Below are 5,632 nucleotides of genomic sequence, written 5' to 3'. Positions count from 1 at the left end.
CCGCCAATGCCATTGCAGCCAATGGCAGCTGCGATCGCGGTGGTGTGATGCAACATTTGAAAACCGCGGTAGGTGTGCACCGCATCCGCGGGTCAGCTTATTGGACATACTTGTAAGATGCAACATAGCGGTAGCAACCACCTGGCCGCCACGGTGTGACACCACCAATGCCATTGCAGCCGATGGCAACCGCGATCGCGGTGATGTGATGCAACAATTGAAAACCGCGGTAGGCGTGCACCACATCTGCGGGTCAGCTCATTGGACATACTTGTAAGATGTCAGCCAGCCAGCCCAATTACAGTAGCTGGCTATCACTGTAACAACCCCAGGGGCCTATAAATGTCTGTGATAGCCCAACAGATCTCATATGCCTTCAGACACTGCTGACTGCCATTACTCCACAGCAATAGCTTGTTTCCCAGATACCTGGATACTGTGATGTCGAGGATGGAGATAGTCAGGGCCAGTCCCTTCACCACGGAGTAGCTTGAGGTTCTGATAGACGAGGTCCTTGGACAGTATGGCTGGCTTTTTGGTGCGCCAGGTGTACTGGTAAGTGTGACTGAATACAAGTGTGATACAGCTCAGGATGTCACCTTGATGTTCCTACGCTCTAGTCTGTGCCTATGAGTGCAAGTTCATGTGCACGTATCCATTTACTTAACATTGCATGCACCATACATGGAGCATATGAATTGCACTGAGACACATGCTGAGGATGTAATTTCGACACCAATGCCGCCATTAGTGCACTACAGCAATGAATATGTTGTTGTGAAATAGCTATTGTGATTCCGGCTCACAATGCCATGCAATGCATTGTAATATAAATTATGTTTGTAGCCTCATTAGGCAACATAGCTGACAGGGCAGAGGGTAGGGAGTGGCTTGCATTTTATAGAGCTGGCACACGGAGGAATCTTGCTTACATACAGTCAATGTCAGGAATCACTCTGACTGTACCATGTGATGTAATTGTCCACTCACACATGAGAAACTCACTAGTGGATGTACATATGTAGACTGTATTGGACCAATGGATGATGTGTCTTGTGAAATGCTGTGGGGCATGAGGTTTAGGTGTGAAGCATGTTTCACAGTCCCATGCATGACTGTTACCCAGTTCTGTAATTTGCTACTCCACACACATATTACCCATAGAGCCATCATGGGACTGAGTATTGCACAATGCAGGTATTGACTTTGTGGTGAGGGCATGATGACTAAGAATATGTTAAGAAATGCATTACACACGATACAGTGAGGCATCACCATGCCAAGGCCATTAGGGTGTGGGAGAGTGGTTGATACAGTCATTCAGGTAAACACATCTCTTACACTGTGTTACATGTGTTACACACTCACAGACTGTGTAACGGATTGATGCCTTCTACACATATATTTCAGTTCTGCCATTGTGCCTGGGTAGTTGATGCGCATGTCCTGTGTCCTGCATCATACAAACCTATGTATGTAGTGATGGCATGCAAATTTACAATGTGTAATGCTGTATGTCCTCTGATGAGGATGTTGATTTTTAGTGTTGCATGCATTTCCGTTCTCATGTACTCACACATGTTGTGAATGCACACTGGGTGTCTGATACTTCCTTTTCTTGTCTCCCACAACTGCAGCTGAAGGTCAACCAACGTAAGGCTGCACGGAAGGACATTGCACGGAGGGTGCGGGCACTCAGTGTATCCAACAGACGCACACACACTGCCATAAGAGGTGGGACGACATCTCCCATCTCTGCAAGACCATGGGACAGATGACATTGGGGCTGGCACCTCGCACAGGCAGGCTGGCGTGAAGGACCCTGACTCCTATTATGTCCTGCATCTTGGCTGTGACACAGCCAGAACTGCATGGACGTCTGAGGGACCATCAGCAGGATATATGTGGTGAGTATTCTGAGAAGGGTGACTCCGTGTGTGACTGACTGACTGCATGAATAGCATCCGCCAGCCACTTCTGTTGTAGTTGATGTGTCAATTCCGACTAGATTACTACTCAGTGGCCTATGTGTGGAGTACAGGTGTCTTGTTGCTTCCATGGATTCGAATCCACATGTTTAAGGTACAATGCCACTTGATGCTGCATCATGACATGTGCGATAATGACATGTTGTGCATTGGGGGTATTAATAACATCAGCACGCAGTCTACTGCAGTGTGCAACATGTAAGTGTGCATTTCACGATATGTCCCTTGCAGCACTTTGAAATGGTGTGACCCACACTTCTGTCAACAACTTGCAAACCTTTTTGTGATTACTTGCACCATTTGAGATGCATTATTAGCTCTGGTTGAATGTAAGACGCGATTCCAAGAATTAGTGTTGTCTCCTTACAGTGACTGCTAATGTGACAGGGGCAACAGGCTGTGTTGTATGCCTCCATCACATACAGGCATGTGGGTTCACCTACAGGGATGTCCATGTTAGGTTCATAGGGAGCAAGGCCCAGATGTTTGCCTGTGTGTACGTCACATGGGAGCTTGCTGTGAACAATGCTTTTTTACATCAGGCTCTGTACCTACCATTGTTGTTCCAAACGCACACTACACAGGGTGTTGTGCAACATGGTGTTGTCATTATGTGCTTTGGTGTTGTGCATGCATACATTATTTGTGTCTCTGCACCATACTAAACCTATGTCTCTCTCCATTGCGAAATCTACTGAGTGCACAGATGGACACCAGTGCTGAAGCGTCTGGCACGCATGAGTCACATGAGGTCACAGACACGGAGGTGTCCAGCGCCTTGGAGGGGGACAGGAGTGTCCATGAGGAATCCCGCCCAGAGAGTCCAACATCTACATCCGATGACTCCAGTGGGGAGTCCGCAGCAATGGTGGCCACAGGGAGTGACAATGCAGAATCTGCATCCACAACGCATCGGCCAGTGCCCACCATCCCGCCTACTACCACTAGTGCATTCTGTGCATGCAGGGCTGTCACAGGTAGAGTCACATTCACCCCAGGTACTGTTGCCCCTGCCCCAGTGTCCCCTGTTTCCCTCAGTGTTGCGGCGGTGGAACTGTTGCGGCAGTTGTGTGTGGGGTAGACAGCTCTACTAAATGCATACCACGATCAGGACAAGAAGTTGGGACAAGTTCTGGCATTCATGGAGGGTATTCATACAGACGTGGGTGGCCTACAGAGGACTCTCCAGGGTTTGTCCACAACAGTGACTGCTGCCATTCAGCTGTCCCGGCCTCAAAGTCCGGCTCCCGTACCTTCAACAAGCACCCTGCCAGTGGCAACACCTGTGGAGAGTGTAGACACAACAGACCCCTCAGGCCCCAAGTTGGTGAGACGCAGCCCACGACAGCACCACCCCAAGTGTGGCAGACCACAAACACCAGCCCCTAAACTGGACACAGGCAGAGAGGGACACAAAGAAACAAGCCCTTCAGATGAGACTCTGGGGCATCAGTCGAAGAAGCAGGCCTCTGCTCACGTTTCAAGACATCACACCCAGCACAGGACCCTCCCATCCAGAAAACTGCTGCTAAAGACACAAAGTCAGTTGACATTCCTGCAGCGGTGCAGGTGCCAGGGAAGGCAAAGCAACAACATGTCCCTAAGACACGCTCACCACAAACCTCCACTCCCACCAACACCCCTCTGAAGCGTAGTCAGGAGAGCAATGTGCGGCAAACAACAACACTACAGGGTATGGGGAGCAAAAGTCAGGCCAACACCAAGGCTAAAAGCAAATCCGTCAAATCCCGAAAGGGACATACGCCTGCACCTGTGCCACCTTTGTCAGAGGGTGTATCTGTTGCGCCCACATCACTTCCCAGTCAGCCCAAGACATTTCTGAAATATCGCATCCCTAAGAAGTGTAGAGTCAGCCCTCCACATTCTCCCTCACCCACCCTGTCTCACGGCAGCTTATGCACGCCTCCACGTGCCACCATGCCACCAGGCCCATTCAGCCCTCGGCATGTCACAGCCACTACTGTCTCTACCTCTGCTGATCCTCAGTCAGGTCCTACTACTGGGCTGGACACTCTGCCACCTCAAAGTCCAGAAGACAGGCAGGCCTGATGCCAAATGCTCCCCACATTCTTGTATCTCCCACAGTTTTGCCTGGACTGAGCTCTGGTATCACTGTAGCATTTGGATCCTCATGTCAGTGCACTGTGTGGCAGATTCACTGTATACATTCTCATGCACATATGTGCAGTGTTTTGAAATATGGACTGGACAATGTAATTTCCTTTGTTGGCAATATGATGGCTATCATGTTATTTTGCAATAAAAAAGTGTTACTCCTGTTGTACACTTCATTGGTGCACTTGCTGGACTAAACATTTTTATGGGTGTGTGACTCACTGGTTAGAGGCGGCAGACCCGAGAGCAGAGGACGGCCCGGGACCAGGGTTCGATTCCCGGCGCGGCAGGTTTCTGGACCAGGGTCAGCGGACTCGATAATTCTCTCGCCTCGGTGCCCACTCTGATCAGCGATCACACTCGGCAACTCTGGGCATTAGCTTGCCTCATCTTCACTAACGGCCCCACCAGACCGCCGGGGATGCCTGGTCTCACCCTGGAGATACCCATTAAGGGACCATCTCTCAGGGAAGCCAGGAAGGGTTTCGCAGCGGTCGAAGCGCCTTGGGACCCTACGGGTAAGTAGTGCGCTATATAAATGCCTATACATTTACATACATTTACATGGGTGTGTATGGCTCAATGTGCAACGTGCTATGCATGGCACTTCCACATTGATATTTCATAGGTTAAGTTTGTAACGGTTTGACTGACGTAACACCCACTTTAGTTAGGATCAAATGTGGCTTGGGAGTGTAATTTTGCTTGTTTTTGTTGATGTACTCCTACACTCATCATATCACCCTGAGATTCCCTCTATAGAAACACATGTGATGTTAGGAGGCTATGCCAAGACCAAGGTGTATTGTACACACAGTGTAATATTCGGGGTAACCATGGTTGGTGTTATCTATGTGATGGCTTTGGATGTGTGAACAGTAGTGGGTGTGTTGTTATCTTGTGTAGGCTTGTCTGCATACTCACATTGGGTTTATTTGTATGTGCGCACTTGAGTAGTCAGACTGTGTGCTTGGCCTGTCCTTGTTAGTGTTGTTGATGTGTATGTGGCACTTAACGTGCGAAATAGATACATGTATGATCCTGGTATGCATTGCCTGTTTGTTTATTGGGACTGACAAGTGCCTCTAATTGTTTGTTGATGTTGTGCAGCGTGTCCTTGCACTCCTTGTGTTCACATTCATGTTTTTGCTGTCAGTTGAGAGTGTGCAGAGTGTGTGACTGCAAAGTGTGAGTTGTGTATTGTTGTTAATGCATATGTGTCATGTAATCATGAGCTACTTGTGCTGTCCTATTCAGCCAGACTGACATGTTTGTGGATTTTTCACCTGCCTTGCTGTGACTTGTCTGGTTTCCTTTGCTGATACAGTGTTTGCTGTGTGTATTCATGGCATTCCCTATGTTTGGTTTTGATGTGTGCACTTTGTGCATGACTGATTGGAATGTTTTTGGATGTACAATCGTCATCTGTGCAATCCTGATGTGTACACCACTTCAGTCGCATGTGTTCCACCCCATGCCTTCACAATGTGTGACCCTCACCAGCACTT

At 48.8% G+C, this 5,632-nt stretch overlaps 1 pseudogene; it reads left to right on the top strand.

Annotated features, from left to right (window-relative positions):
- The first annotated feature begins 2,694 nt into the window (after positions 1–2,694).
- On the top strand, positions 2,695–3,636 carry LOC147702030 (uncharacterized; annotated as a pseudogene).
- Positions 3,637–5,632: the final 1,996 nt, after the last annotated feature.

This window comes from Lissotriton vulgaris, chromosome 7 (genome assembly GCF_964263255.1).
Source record: "Lissotriton vulgaris chromosome 7, aLisVul1.2, whole genome shotgun sequence".
Classification (NCBI taxonomy): Eukaryota; Metazoa; Chordata; class Amphibia; order Caudata; family Salamandridae; genus Lissotriton; species Lissotriton vulgaris.
This window is presented reverse-complemented; position numbering and strand designations above follow the sequence as displayed.